The 16,049-nt window shown below is 48.9% G+C and overlaps 4 non-coding genes and 2 pseudogenes across 4 annotated transcripts; all 6 read right to left on the reverse strand.

Moving 5' to 3' along the window:
• Nucleotides 1–504: 504 nt before the first annotated feature.
• On the reverse strand, nt 505–621 carry LOC123730647 (U5 spliceosomal RNA). Its single transcript, XR_006762082.1, has one exon. It is a non-coding gene; the product is annotated as a U5 spliceosomal RNA (small nuclear RNA).
• Nucleotides 622–1,255: 634 nt separating this feature from the next.
• On the reverse strand, nt 1,256–1,447 carry LOC123730587 (U2 spliceosomal RNA). Its single transcript, XR_006762034.1, has one exon. It is a non-coding gene; the product is annotated as a U2 spliceosomal RNA (small nuclear RNA).
• Nucleotides 1,448–6,604: 5,157 nt separating this feature from the next.
• Nucleotides 6,605–6,721, reverse strand: LOC123730607 (U5 spliceosomal RNA). The gene has a single exon (XR_006762042.1). It is a non-coding gene; the product is annotated as a U5 spliceosomal RNA (small nuclear RNA).
• A 489-nt stretch (nt 6,722–7,210) lies between these two features.
• On the reverse strand, nt 7,211–7,384 carry LOC123730705 (uncharacterized; annotated as a pseudogene).
• Nucleotides 7,385–13,123: 5,739 nt separating this feature from the next.
• LOC123730608 (U5 spliceosomal RNA) lies at nt 13,124–13,240 on the reverse strand. Its single transcript, XR_006762043.1, has one exon. It is a non-coding gene; the product is annotated as a U5 spliceosomal RNA (small nuclear RNA).
• A 500-nt stretch (nt 13,241–13,740) lies between these two features.
• On the reverse strand, nt 13,741–13,912 carry LOC123730583 (uncharacterized; annotated as a pseudogene).
• Nucleotides 13,913–16,049: the final 2,137 nt, after the last annotated feature.

Below are 16,049 nucleotides of genomic sequence, written 5' to 3' on the forward strand. Positions count from 1 at the left end.
TTCTTGATAAATGCGCTCAAAAAAAATTTGGAGGGAAAATTAAAAAAGTTTCCAACCCAAGAAAACTCTCCTCCCTACCACCTTCGACCTTCTGACTCAGCGAGCTCTGGGGCACCTCGGTACCAAGCTTGATCTGAGCCAAAAGGCCGAGAAGCGATAACCCACAAATTGACCCCTGCACCCGCCGGTCCCCGGGGCCTCGGCAGACCTCATCGGTTTGGCAAAAGTTGGCTCCTCCTCACCCAACGCTTCCCTGGTGACAGGCGGGTGTGTTTTTTTAAAAAGTCGCTAATGCGTCGTTAGGTCACTAGCTCTTTAATCCTAGTGCGACTATTTGTTCAATGCCCGGCAAATACACCAGTCATCGTCGGGCTTGAACTCAATTGCCCGAGCGACTACTTTGAGTGGAAAAAATACGCCGGTCGGTCAGCCGGCTTCAAGTCAAACGCCTGAGCAAAAAGTCTCGGCGTCATCTCTGTCAATTTCTCTTGAAACAAGATACCGGGCTCTGCCAGAAGCAAAGCCCTTCCAAAAATACGTTGAACTCGTAAGTGTTCCTCTCCACGGAAGTCTTTAGTAAAAGGCGAAAGGCTTGTGCGTAATGAAGAGAAACCAGAGTCGTATGGAAGTCAGAGGTCGGGGCCCGAGACACACACGGTGCACTCTAGGCCGGGTCCCCGCGGGTGGTCCCCGAACCCACTCTTCCAAGTTTTCGAGGGCTGTGGGTAAAAAGTCACAGACAGACAGACAGACAGACAGACAGACAGACAGATAGACAATCCTGGTGAAGTGATTGTATTTTTGGGGGGGGCTCAAAAACACACACACACACACACACACAATCCTGGTGAAGTGATTGTATTTTGGGGGGGGGCTCAAAAACACACACACACACACACACACACACAATCCTGGAGAAGTGATTGTATTTTTTGGGGGGGGGCTCAAAAACACACACACACACACACACACACACACACACACACACACACACACACACAATCCTGGTGAAGTGATTGTATTTTTGGGGGGCTCAAAAACACACACACACACACACACACACACACACACTCCTGGCCAATGTTATTTTTTTTACATTTTTTTAAAGTAAAATGGCGGGAAAACGGGGGACCCCCATGAAGGGGGCTTCGCACTTGTTTCAGTTTGGATGATTCTTCTTTTTTCATTACTTCTCTTCTTCTGCTAGCTGTTTTACATAGCTTGGTGTATTTCTTTTTCCTTGACAATGGGAGAAAAGTGTTGCACCGTTCCCGGAGGTACTGCAATACCGGGTCGGTGCGTGGAGCGGACGGAGCAAGCCCCATTTCCGACTCCCTGTTCGAAAAATCCATTTAATATGTAGTCCCCCGATGGGGGACGTATCAGATATTAAACTGATAAGAACAGAATTTTTTTTTTTTTTTTTTTTATTAATACAAAAATTTACAATTTACTGTGACATTCTTTTTCCATCAATACTTTCCCAGTTTCATGCAAGTTTTACACTTCCCCAAATTCCTTTACAAAAGTCTTCCCCATACACGTGTTTGTCCATTTCAATCACATTTCTTAACTTCCATACAAACAAATAAAAGGCATCTGCTGGTACCGTTGTATCTTTCTCCTTTTTAATACAAACATTTCTTTTTTCCCACAGTACCAGCTTCCCCAAACTGATCATACTCCACACTGCTCTAAACTCTTTCTTTGGCAATGTTAGGATCTCCTCTCCATACACAATATTCTTACCATTCAAAACAATATTGTTGCAGACCATGTTAATGAAAGGTGCGCACTTTCCCCAGAAATCTTTTGCAAAACCACACTCCCAGAATACATGCATTACTGTTTCGCTTTTTTGCACCTGGGGCACTCTGCGTTCACTGCACAGTTGTGTCTATACATCCTCTCCTTTACGGCCAACCTATTTAAAGCACACAGCCATCCCAAATCCTTGCACTCATTATCCATCCATTTTGGTTGTATCCCCTCCCAATTAACTGCTTTCAAATCAGCCTCATATCTCTGCTCCCAATTTTCCCTTATAATTTCATACATTTTCCTGTGGTCTAATAAGACCTCTCTTTCCATTTCCTTTATGTGTATTTTCAGAAATGATATGGCCTGCGTGTAATACTCAGGTTTTACCTCTGCATTCGGAACCCTGTTGTCCCAAGGTAACATCCCTCTTAAAGTAGACCCGAACCACATCCTAACAAAGAAAAATGATTTATGCTGTATTCCTTTCAACAAAGTTTTACACATCTGATTGAGGAAAAGACAATCCAGTTTCACCGACAAACATGGGATGTCTCTCCCTCCCTTTGATACTTTCCTATACATCATCTCTCTCTTTACGCTTTCATATGAGCCACCCCATATAAATGAAAATATCAACCTTGTCACAACGATTTTACTCCTGGCATTGATTGGGAACACCAGTGCCAGGTAAATTAAAGTTGGTAATATATCTGTTTTTATTGCCATAATCTTTCCGCTGATCGTTAACCTTCTGCTTTTCCACATGTTGAGTTTTACCTTTACTTTTTCAATCTTTCCTTCCCAATTTTCTTTTATTCCGTCCTTTTGAAAGAAATACACCCCTAATATTTTTAACCCATCTTTACAGACAGTTATGCCTCCCTTGCCCTCTGTTCTCCCTTCCCAGGCGCCACAGTACATCATAGAAGACTTCCCCAAATTAATTTTTGACCCCACTGCTTCTCCATAAGTTTTCAACAGTATGATCGCCCTGTCTATCGCCCGGTCAGAGCATAGGAACAAAGTGGTGTCGTCTGCATACTGGGCGATTCTAACCCTTTCTCCGTTACTCCCTGGGATATGCACCCCGTCTATACCTTTATCGTTCCTTATCACATTAGCTAGTGGTTCAGCAAATAGCACGTACAGTAGTGGTGACATTGGGCACCCCTGTCTCACCCCACCTTCTTGAAGTACCGGTTTGCTGAAAAACCCGTTGATTTGCACTCTACTGTATGCTTTATTATACATTGTCTTAATCCAATTAACAAAAATCGTGCCACAATTCATTCTTTCTAGAATTGAGAACAGGAAGTCATGACTGACCCTGTCGAAAGCCTTCTCCTGATCAACGTTCAACACACACAAAGGTAGGTTTCTGTCTTTGGCCCAAACGATCACATCCCTGGTTAACTGTAGGTTGTATGTTGCGGACCTATTCATAACCCCGCATGTCTGGTCTTCATTAACCAGGCTAGGCATCACCTCTTTCAGTCTATTTGTTATTACTTTCCCCAAGATTTTGTTGTCCACATTTAGCAAAGTAATGGGCCTCCAATTTTTAAGAGCTCTTTTTCTCCCTTCTTGTATATTAAGCTTACTACACCAGACCTCATAGATTCCGGCATCATCCCATCGACCAAGATCTCTCTATACACCTCCAGTAAGTCCTCACCTAGGATTCCCCAAAAACAACAGTAAAATTCTTTTGGTAATCCATCACACCCGGGAGTTTTATCAGCTTTCAGAGATTTCAATGCCTCCTCTATTTCCTTTTTGGATACTTCTCTTTCTAAATTTGTTCTTTCTTCATTATTTAGCTTTTTGCTTATATTATTTAATAATTCCTCCGCTCTTGCATTATCCACTTCTCTTTTCTTAAACAAAGCTTGATAGAACTCCTGAGCATGCGTCATTATATCTTCTTTTTGGTGACTTTCCCCCCTACCTGTTTCTAATTCAGAGATTGCACACCTTCTCTGTTTTTCTTTAATACTTTGAAAAAAAACTTGGAACATTTTTCATCTTGTTCTTTTTCTGTTATTTTGGCCAAAAATGCAAAGTTCTTGACCTTTGTTTCAATGTTATGCTCTATTTTCTTTTGGATGTTTCTGTATTCCTCCCCACACACCTGCTTACCCTCGTTTATTTCAGAATGTATAGCCTGTAATTCATCTTGCAATTCTTTCTCAAGATGCCGCTCTTCCTTTTTTTTCCTTTTGCTATAAATTTGACAAAAATACCTTATTTTGATTTTTACCGCCTCCCACCATTCAGCTGTATTTTTAAATGCCCATTTCATATCCCTCCATGAATTATAAAAGGTCGTAAACTCAGCTCTAAATTCCGCACACTCCAACTCCTTCATGTTTAACTTCCAAAATCCTCTTCCTATCTCCACCCCTTGAACTTGACAAGAAGCCCCAATTGTGTCATGATCTGAAAACCAGTTTGGATATATGAAGAAGCTCGAACTTTGGATGGTCTTGGATATAAACAGATAATCTAGTCTTTTGCTTGCTCCTCTTGAGTTTCTCCATGTATGCCCTATACCTTTTTTATTATGTCTCCTATATATGTCTGCCAAATTGTAGTCACCCAAAACGTTTTTTAAGTATTGTGCAGTAAAATCATATTCCCCCTCTAAGTAGGTGTTGAAATCTCCACCCATTATCACTATGCGATTTGTGCACAGAACATTAGGTAAATGCTTAAAGAAATCTAACCTTTCTCCTTTTAAAGCAGGAGCGTACACGTTTACTAGGCGAAGCTTGTTGTTGTTCAGCCTGCCATCTACATATACAAGCCTCCCTGGTATAATAATTCTTTCCTCCTCAATTACAAACCCAGTATCCTTAAATATTATCCCCACCCCGTCCGAGTGCACGTTGCCTATGCTCCATACTGAAGCACCTGCCTTCCAGTCCTTGCTGAACCTTTTGATGTCCTCTGTGTTCTTTAGGTGACACTCCTGAAGGAAGCACACCTGGAAGTCCAATGCCTTTAAGGAAAAAAACTAAGATGTCCTCTTGACAGTGTCTCTCAATCCCCTGGCATTAACTGACAGGACATTAAACATAATTTTCTTTTATGTTCCGTCTCTTTTCCCCTTGGTCAGAAACATTGTTGTTGACTTCAGGCTATCCACCATAGAGCCACTCGCAAACTCCGGCTGGGAATCCACGCTGCCCTCACTGTCCTCCTCTGATGGTGCGACCAACGGCACTGGTGGAGACTCTCCTGCTGAGGACAGCTCGGGACCCGGATCTCCTTGCTCTCTCGTCTCCTCATTCTCCAGAGCGTCGAACCTGCTGAAAGTCTCTATTACTTGTTTGTTTTTTTCGGTGTCCAACCTCTCCTCTGTTCCTTTCCGCTTTGCTGTTCTCTTCCCCTCTACTGTTTTCCAATCCATCTCTTTATCCTCTTCTGTTTCACCCCACTGTACTCTACTTTCCTCTGGGGTATCTGATATTATTATCCCCAGTGAAGATTCCTCTATTGCCACCTGTCCTGGTTGAGCAGAGGTTCCTGCCACCGGATTCCCGAAGCGTAGGGATCCGACACATCACCCGGAGTCTTTCTCAGAGAAGCCTCCGGAAGAGGCCTTGGGAGATTCTCCTGTGCGGGTGCATGGTCTCTCGAGATCTCGTCCAATACCACCTCAATGTTCCGCAGTGATTCTGCATAGGTTTTGTGTCTGTCTGGGCAGTCTTTGAACATGTGCTCAATTGAATCACACAGATTACACGATTTGGGTTTTTTACAATCTCTTGCCAAATGACCCGCCTCCAAACAGTTTCTACAGAATGTGTTCGGGCACAGTGCTGCGATGTGGCCCTCTTCTCCACATCTCCTACACGTTTTAGGCTGCCCATAGAAGTAGAGGTACCCCTTTACACCGCCAATGTAGAAGGACGCTGGGGGATACTCAATTCCTCCCGTCCGTGTTCTGAATCGGACAGCGTACTTTCTATTCCCATTCCACATACCATCATAATCCATTTCTTTTGTTCCAACCCCCAGTACATCACAGTATTTACCCAGGAAGGATCGTATATCCTGCTCTTTCACATACGGATTTTGCATGCAGACAGTTATGGTCCTTACCCGACTTGCGAACAGAGGCTCCACATTGAAGTTGGAAATCGGTGTTTCGTCCTTGTGTTCCAAGCACTTGTTCCAAGCTTCCTGACACAGGTAATCCCCCATGAAGGTGACCTCGAAAGCATTCCGTAGAGGAAAATATCTGTAGCAGTAGATTCGTTCTGTCGTCACTCCAAGAAATCCAAAGATGACATCTTTTGCGAAGCTCCTTCTTCCCATAGCGAACTGCATTCCGTCCATTTCCTTCCCGACAAACCGGATTGTATTCAAAAGTCGCGCCCGAAGGGGCCGACGTAAAGTCTCCCGTCGCCATCACCTTCTCTTTTCTTTCGTTGATCAAACTGCGGGCGTGCCACACGCTTGGTTTGAGCCAAAAGGCCGAGAAGCGATAACCCACAAATTGACCCCTGCACCCGCCGGGCCCCCGGGGGCCTCGGCAGACCTCATCGGTTTGGCAAAAGTTGACTCCTCCTCACCCAACGCTTCCCTGGTGACAGGCGGGTGTGTTTTTTTTTAAAAGTCGCTAATGCGTCGTTAGGTCACTAGCTCTTTAATCCTAGTGCGACTATTTGTTCAATGCCCGGCAAATACACCAGTCATCGTCGGGCTTGAACTCAATTGCCCGAGCGACTACTTTGAGTGGAAAAAATACGCAGGTCGGTCAGCCGGCTTCAAGTCAAACGCCTGAGCAAAAAGTCTCGGCGTCATCTCTGTCAATTTCTCTTGAAACAAGATACCGGGCTCTGCCAGAAGCAAAGCCCTTCCAAAAATAAGTTGAACTCGTAAGTGTTCCTCTCCACGGAAGTCTTTAGTAAAAGGCGAAAGGCTTGTGCGTAATGAAGAGAAACCAGAGTCGTATGGAAGTCAGAGGTCGGGGCCCGAGACACACACGGTGCACTCTAGGCCGGGTCCCCGCGGGTGGTCCCCGAACCCACTCTTCCAAGTTTTCGAGGGCTGTGGGTAAAAAGTCACAAACAGACAGACAGACAGACAGACAGATAGACAATCCTGGTGAAGTGATTGTATTTTTGGGGGGGGCTCAAAAACACACACACACACACACACACACACACACACACACACACACACACACACACAATCCTGGTGAAGTGATTGTATTTTTTTGGGGGGGCTCAAAAACACACACACACACACACACACACACACACACACTCCTGGCCAATGTTTTTTTTTTAAGTAAAATGGCGGGAAAACGGGGGACCCCCATGAAGGGGGCTTCGCACTTGTTTCAGTTTGGATGATTCTTCTTTTTTCATTCCTTCTCTTCTTCTGCTAGCTGTTTTACATAGCTTGGTGTATTTCTTTTTCCTTGACAATGGGAGAAAAGTGTTGCACCGTTCCCGGAGGTACTGCAATACCGGGTCGATGCGTGGAGCGGACGGAGCAAGCCCCATTTCCGACTCCCTGTTCGAAAAATCCATTTAATATGTAGTCCCCCGATGGGGGACGTATCAGATATTAAACTGATAAGAACAGATTTTTTTTTTTGAAAAATAATTTATTACTTTCAAATGCCATTCATACAATACAAAATTATAATTTTCATCCAAACATAGCTAATGGCATTTTTAATTAATAAACAAAACCACAAACAAAAACCTCAGGGGAGCATCGTCCCTCCCCATCATTCCTACAAAATACCTTTCCCTATCTACCCTTCCCTAATCTATCCCGTTACAATCCTAAATTAAACCCAGCCCTAAACCCCCCTTCCACCTCTCCCGGGCAGCATGCTGCCCCCACTTCCTCTCCTCCCTCTTCATCCTCCCCCTCAAATCTCCTTTCACAATGCCTTCCACCCCCCAATCTCTCCCTGCCGTGACCATGTTCTGTCTGGCTTCCCACAGCCCCGCTTAAAGAGGCTCATGAGAAGCCAGAGCAGAAACATATCCCTATCCGTCCCCCTCGCTCGCCCTACACCTCTCTCTAATCTAGCCCAAGTTAATACGAAATCCCCTCTAACCCTTCCTAACAACACCCGTGCCTTTGCCCATACTACTCCGGCAATGGCACAGTCCCAAAAGACATGGCGCACAGTCTCCTCCCTGCCACAAGAAGGTCTTGGGCAGGTGGGGGATCGCGCCAAGCTATGCCCGGTACATGGTGGAGCGCACCGGCAAACACTTGTGGAGGCTCAACCAATTCAGGTCCTTGAGCCTGTTGTCCAGACCCCGCGCCTGCACTCCTTCCCAGACCACTTCCGGGATGCCCACTATAGGTGCTGGACTTACTGCCCGTCTAACCTCCTCGTACAGGTGCCTGTGATCTAAACCTACTCGGGCGACTTCAACCTCGGGGTGCGCACGCAACCACTTGGCCGCATGGCCAAAATGCCACGGCAGCTGTTCCGCCCGAGGACCCGTGTTAGACCACACCATTACGCTTCTCGCCTGATACGAGAAGAACACCCGCAGGAGGTAACCGGACGGGTGTAGTACTGGCTGAGCAAACTCCGCTAACAGAAAAGAAACAAAAATTGCGTCCAGCTTGAGGGGTAGATGTGGTACCCCCTACCTCCCTCCCCGATGGGACAGATCATGCGTGCCCTGGCGACCCACTCGTACCTGCCACCCCACATGAACTGAAACACTAGCCTCACTAGAGGCCTCCTCAGACAAGCCGGCAATGGGTAGATGTATGCCAAATACAAAAGAGATGGCAATACATCCACCTTGAGGACCAGGACCTTGCCCAAAAAGACAAAGACCTAGCCCTCCACATCGCTAGCTTCCTCTGTACCACTGCGATGCCCATGTTCCAGTTCAGCGTCGCTGAGCCGGAGGTCTCAAAATGGACCCCGAGAATCCTCAGGGCCCCGTTACAGAGAGATAACCCTCCGGGCACATCCGTCCTACCACTCCATCTTCCGAAAAATTTAACGGAAGACTTCGCGTGGTTCAGAACCGCCCCCGACGCTCGGGTGAAATCCCCAAAAATGGCAAGGGACCTTATCAAGCACGAGTCCTTGCATAGCAGCAAGGAGGTGTCGTCGGCGTACTGTGTCAACTTGACACGGAGACCGCCACTTCCAGGGATCAGCAAGCCCTCCACCCCTGTGTCTGCCCTAATGGCAGCCCCCAGAGGCTCCATGTACAGAACGAAAAGGAGTGCCGAGAGCGGGCATCCCTGCCTGACCCCAGACGAGAGGTCAAAAACGTCCCCTAAGTGACTGTTAACGCTAACCCGGCACCCCGCTCCGACATATAAAGTACGGATCCATCCTATAAACTTTTCCCCAAATCCTAATCTACCTAACACCCTGAATAGAAATGATCTATTCACGCGATCAAAGGCTTTCGCCTGATCAAGCGCTGCTACCATTAAAGGCAGCCCTCTATCTTCTACCCAAGCGATGGAGTCCCTGATCAACTGTAGGTTCCACCTAATAGAGCGTCCCTCTACCCCACACGTCTGATCCTCGTGGACGACGTAGGGAAGGGCTGTGCGCAACCGGTCTGCTAAGACCTTTGCTAAGAGTTTATAGTCTACACACAGCATGGTCAACGGCCGCCAGTTGCCAAGGTCGGTTGCTTCCCCCTTCTTATAAAGAAGTGACAGCACACCGACAGCCATTGATCCCCCCGGGACCCCCGTCTCCAGGATGGCCTTCAAGACTTCTAGGACCACCGGTCCAAGTATACCCCAAAACTTGAGATAAAACTCGGCCGGTAGCCCATCCATCCCAGGCACCTTCCCTTTTCCCATCCTCCTGAGAGCGCTCTCAACCTCCTCGAGGGAGATCTGAGCCTCCATCACATCTCTAATGCCCTCCGGCAATTGCAGGGACAAGTGTTCTAAAAACACATTTCCCTGCTCTACATCTATTTCCCTCTCCTTAAATAAACCTCGGAAATGATCAGTTGTTACCCTGACCATTTCCTCCGGTTTTCTAACTATGCTACCATCTTCTTTCCTCACCCCATACATTATCTTCCTACTCTGTCTGCCCCTAACCGACTTAAAGAACATAGCGGAACAAGTCTCATTGTGTTCTAAAAGCCATTATGTGCTCGCTCCAGGAAAACTCGAGCCTTCCGCTCCTGCAGCTCCCTGAGCTGCGCCTTCAGGGCTGTGGATCTCTCCCAGTCAAACGACCCGCCGAGGTTGCCTGCCTCGTACTCGAGTTCGAGCAACCTTTGGATACGATCCACCTCCCTCCTTTCCTCCCTTTTTGTCCTTTTACAATAACCTATTATAAAAGCCCTAATCCTCACCTTAACTAAATCCCACCACTCTAAAACCCCCTCGCACATGGACCGGAGGCCTTCAAGCCCCGAAAGAAACCAAAAAGGCGTCAACGAAAGCTTGCTCCTCCAGCACATCCCGATCTAATTTCCAGTACCCCTACCGAAGAGGCAGACTGGCGACCCCACCTGCAGGAGCACCCGTCGTGATCTGAAAAGAACACAGGCAACAGCCGCCCAGACAACTGACCCAAAGACCTGGATAGGAAAATATAGTCGAGCCTCCGCGCAACCCCCCGGGAGTTGCGCCATGTGGGACCCGCCATTGTCGGAGTAGTGTGCAGGCCTCCATCAACCAGACCATGGCAAGCCATTAGCCCGGTGATGGCGCCTGCACTTCTATCCCCCACTAACCCTAAATCTATGTTAAAATCCCCTCCTATCACCAAGTGCCTATTTGTAACACACAGGGGCGTCAGACAGTCCACCATCTCCCTCCTGTCTGCCGCCACCTGTGGCCCGTACACCCCCACTAATCTAAACCTACAATCCCTTAGCGTGACATCCACCCCCAAAACCCTCCCCTGCATAACCACAAAAGAACCCTCCACCTTTACCTCCCTGTGCCCACACAAAATTCCCACCCCCGTTGAATGTACCCCGCCTATACCCCAAAATGACTCCCCCTTATCCCACTCCCTCTTAAACCTATTCACATCCCCTCCATCCCTCAGGTGAACCTCCTGTAAAAAACAAAAATCAAAACCCACACCCTCCAAATAACTAAAAACCGCCCTCCTCTTAACAAAATCCCTTAAACCCCTTACATTTAAACTAACGAACGTAAAATTAGACCCCATGAATAAAAATTAAAAACAAAACAACATCCTACACCCAACTACTAAACACAAACAGAAAACAAAAACAGGAGGCTCACCCGATGCTCCCCTGCTTCATCTCCACCGGCAGGAACGTCATCTCCTCTCCCGACGTCCCCCGTCTTCCTCCATTTCCCCAATCCAGGATGCCGGAATGGTATTAGGCACCCGAGTGCCCTGCATCCTGGATTGTCCATCCAAACCCTCCATTTCATCTGCCCCACATCTTGCTGGGCAAAGAATATTTGAGTCCGTGTCTCCAAACAGGGATTGTGATTCTCCCCCCTGCTGCCCAACCCTGAGCCACGACCGGGGAATCCAAAACCACCAGTAGTTCAGCACCTGGGGGAGCCAGCGAGGACATAGATGATTCCTCACCTCCTTTTTTCACCCATTGGCCTCTTGGCCTCCCCCCTCCTCACCGCTCTCCCTCTTGCTTTCTGTGGCGTGCACCCTCCTCCTTCCTTTCCTCTTCAGTGTAGGCGGTAGAGGCAGCACATGGGAGACATCTCCCCCCCTCTCCGCCAGCTCCTCCACCATCCCCCTCATTTCTTCCACCAATGCACTAGCCACCCCCCCTTCCCCCCAATCCTTCCCTTCATCTCCCCTCTCCTCCTCTCCCTCTGGTCCTGTCGCTGCTCCTTTCACCACTTCCTCTTTCTCCGCCGTCACCGTCTCCTGCCTCTCCACTCCCTCTGCTCCTGTCGCTTTCTGCCCCTCCTCTCCTTCTGCCCCATCCTTCTCAACCCTTTGCTCCTCTCCTCCCTGTGCCTCCTTTCTTCCTTCCTCCTCCCGTGTAGATCCTTCTTCTGGGCCTGTCCTGGTGTCCGGGCCCCCTCTTCCTCCACCCCTGCTCCCCCCCGGCTGCAGACGCGTGTGACCTCTGACGAGCCCGGCAATCCCGCCACAGGTGTGCTGATGAGCCACACCCATGGCACGCCTTAGGCTCGTCGCATTCCTTAGCCTCGTGCTCACCTGATCCGCAGAATCTACACTTCCTGATGCCTCCGCACGAGGCCAAGGTATGTCCTTAGGCCATACAACGCCTGCAGAACGGAGGCTGACGGGCATAGTACAATGTCCCCTGTCAGCCCCCAGGGAGAACATTGCAGGGGGATGGAGGTATCCTCCCAGGCCCTTTGGGTCTTCTTTAAGGAGAGCCTGGAAGCTTCTTCTCCCATTCCAGAATCCGAGAGAGTCCTTGAGGTGCCTTGCTGAGGAGATATTCTCCATATACCGCCCCAGGAAGGCCCTCACATCTTCGTCCTTAACGTGTGGGTTATACATATTTACAGTCACCACTCGGAAATTGTTTTTCGCCAGGCTGGTGACTGCATAATGGCCCAACGGCTTTGCCTCTCCCACTTCTTTTACCTTCTTCATTGTCTCCTCATGCTGCTCCTCAGTATAGAGGGTCACATCGAATGCCCCCTCCATCAGGTTCCCTTGAAGACAGAATACTTCCTTCACCGTAAGCTTCAGGACTCCCATCAGGATCGTTCTCCCGAAGCTCTCTCTCCCAATCGGCTCCATTCCTTTCTCCTTCCATGTAAAACGTATGGAGTTCGCCTGGCCGATCCCGGGGACCATCCTGCTCGCTGTATTTCGTGCCATTTCTCCCCTGTAAATGGCGTACTTGAATAAACAAACAAAAAACGTCTCTCTTCAAAAAAAAGAAACCGTTAAGAAAATTTGTTTTGGAAAACAGAAAAAATACCTGGTTCAACCAAAACTTCGTACGCCCTCCGGCCTTCGGCTTCCAGCTAAGCGAGCTTTGGGGCACCGCAGTACCAAGCTTGATCTTAGCCGGAAGGCCGAGAAGCGATAAACCACAAATTGACCCCTGCACCCGCCGGGCCCCCGGGGGCCTCGGCAGACCTCATCGGTTTGGCAAAAGTTGGCTCCTCCTCACCCAACGCTTCCCTGGTGACAGGCGGGTGTGTTTTTTTTTAAAAGTCGCTAATGCGTCGTTAGGTCACTAGCTCTTTAATCCTAGTGCGACTATTTGTTCAATGCCCGGCAAATACACCAGTCATCGTCGGGCTTGAACTCAATTGCCCGAGCGACTACTTTGAGTGGAAAAAATACGCAGGTCGGTCAGCCGGCTTCAAGTCAAACGCCTGAGCAAAAAGTCTCGGCGTCATCTCTGTCAATTTCTCTTGAAACAAGATACCGGGCTCTGCCAGAAGCAAAGCCCTTCCAAAAATAAGTTGAACTCGTAAGTGTTCCTCTCCACGGAAGTCTTTAGTAAAAGGCGAAAGGCTTGTGCGTAATGAAGAGAAACCAGAGTCGTATGGAAGTCAGAGGTCGGGGCCCGAGACACACACGGTGCACTCTAGGCCGGGTCCCCGCGGGTGGTCCCCGAACCCACTCTTCCAAGTTTTCGAGGGCTGTGGGTAAAAAGTCACAGACAGACAGACAGACAGACAGACAGATAGACAATCCTGGTGAAGTGATTGTATTTTTGGGGGGGGCTCAAAAACACACACACACACACACACACACACACACACACACACACACACACAATCCTGGTGAAGTGATTGTATTTTTTGGGGGGCTCAAAACACACACACACACACACACACACACACACACACACACACACACACACACACACTCCTGGCCAATGTTTTTTTTTAAAGTAAAATGGCGGGAAAACGGGGGACCCCCATGAAGGGGGCTTCGCACTTGTTTCAGTTTGGATGATTCTTCTTTTTTCATTCCTTCTCTTCTTCTGCTAGCTGTTTTACATAGCTTGGTGTATTTCTTTTTCCTTGACAATGGGAGAAAAGTGTTGCACCGTTCCCGGAGGTACTGCAATACCGGGTCGATGCGTGGAGCGGACGGAGCAAGCCCCATTTCCGACTCCCTGTTCGAAAAATCCATTTAATATGTAGTCCCCCGATGGGGACGTATCAGATATTAAACTGATAAGAACAGATTTTTTTTTTGAAAAATAATTTATTACTTTCAAATGCCATTCATACAATACAAAATTATAATTTTCATCCAAACATAGCTAATGGCATTTTTAATTAATAAACAAAACCACAAACAAAAACCTCAGGGGAGCATCGTCCCTCCCCATCATTCCTACAAAATACCTTTCCCTATCTACCCTTCCTAATCTATCCCGTTACAATCCTAAATTAAACCCAGCCCTAAACCCCCCTTCCACCTCTCCCCGGGCAGCATGCTGCCCCCACTTCCCTCTCCTCCCTCTTCATCCTCCCCCTCAAATCTCCTTTCACAATGCCTTCCACCCCCAATCTCTCCCTGCCGTGACCATGTTCTGTCTGGCTTCCCACAGCCCCCGCTTAAAGAGGCTCATGAGAAGCCAGAGCAGAAACCTATCCCTATCCGTCCCCCTCGCTCGCCCTACACCTCTCTCTAATCTAGCCCAAGTTAATACGAAATCCCCTCTAACCCTTCCTAACAACACCCGTGCCTTTGCCCATACTACTCCGGCAATGGCACAGTCCCAAAAGACATGGCGCACAGTCTCCTCCCTGCCACAAGAAGGTCTTGGGCAGGTGGGGGATCGCGCCAAGCTATGCCGGTACATGGTGGAGCGCACCGGCAAACACTTGTGGAGGCTCAACCAATTCAGGTCCTTGAGCCTGTTGTCCAGACCCCGCGCCTGCACTCCTTCCCAGACCACTTCCGGGATGCCCACTACAGGTGCTGGACTTACTGCCCGTCTAACCTCCTCGTACAGGTGCCTGTGATCTAAACCTACTCGGGCGACTTCAACCTCGGGGTGCGCACGCAACCACTTGGCCGCATGGCCAAAATGCCACGGCAGCTGTTCCGCCCGAGGACCCGTGTTAGACCACACCATTACGCTTCTCACCTGATACGAGAAGAACACCCGCAGGAGGTAACCGGACGGGTGTAGTACTGGCTGAGCAAACTCCGCTAACAGAAAAGAAACAAAAATTGCGTCCAGCTTGAGGGGTAGATGTGGTACCCCCCTACCTCCCTCCCCGATGGGACAGATCATGCGTGCCCTGGCGACCCACTCGTACCTGCCACCCCACATGAACTGAAACACTAGCCTCACTAGAGGCCTCCTCAGACAAGCCGGCAATGGGTAGATGTACGCCAAATACAAAAGAGATGGCAATACATCCACCTTGAGGACCAGGACCTTGCCCAAAAAGACAAAGACCTAGCCCTCCACATCGCTAGCTTCCTCTGTACCACTGCGATGCCCATGTTCCAGTTCAGCGTCGCTGAGCCGGGAGGTCTCAAAATGGACCCCGAGAATCCTCAGGGCCCCGTTACAGAGAGATAACCCTCCGGGCACATCCGTCCTACCACTCCATCTTCCGAAAAATTTAACGGAAGACTTCGCGTGGTTCAGAACCGCCCCCCGACGCTCGGGTGAAATCCCCAAAAATGGCAAGGGACCTTATCAAGCACGAGTCCTTGCATAGCAGCAAGGAGGTGTCGTCGGCGTACTGTGTCAACTTGACACGGAGACCGCCACTTCCAGGGATCAGCAAGCCCTCCACCCCTGTGTCTGCCCTAATGGCAGCCCCCAGAGGCTCCATGTACAGAACGAAAAGGAGTGCCGAGAGCGGGCATCCCTGCCTGACCCCAGACGAGAGGTCAAAACGTCCCCTAAGTGACTGTTAACGCTAACCCGGCACCCGCTCCGACATATAAAGTACGGATCCATCCTATAAACTTTTCCCCAAATCCTAATCTACCTAACACCCTGAATAGAAATGATCTATTCACGCGATCAAAGGCTTTCGCCTGATCAAGCGCTGCTACCATTAAAGGCAGCCCTCTATCTTCTACCCAAGCGATGGAGTCCCTGATCAACTGTAGGTTCCACCTAATAGAGCGTCCCTCTACCCCACACGTCTGATCCTCGTGGACGACGTAGGGAAGGGCTGTGCGCAACCGGTCTGCTAAGACCTTTGCTAAGAGTTTATAGTCTACACACAGCATGGTCAACGGCCGCCAGTTGCCAAGGTCGGTTGCTTCCCCCTTCTTATAAAGAAGTGACAGCACACCGACAGCCATTGATCCCCGGGACCCCCGTCTCCAGGATGGCCTTCAAGACTTCTAGGACCACCGGTCCAAG

Source organism: Salmo salar, chromosome ssa25 (assembly GCF_905237065.1).
Source record: "Salmo salar chromosome ssa25, Ssal_v3.1, whole genome shotgun sequence".
NCBI classification, from domain to species: Eukaryota; Metazoa; Chordata; class Actinopteri; order Salmoniformes; family Salmonidae; genus Salmo; species Salmo salar.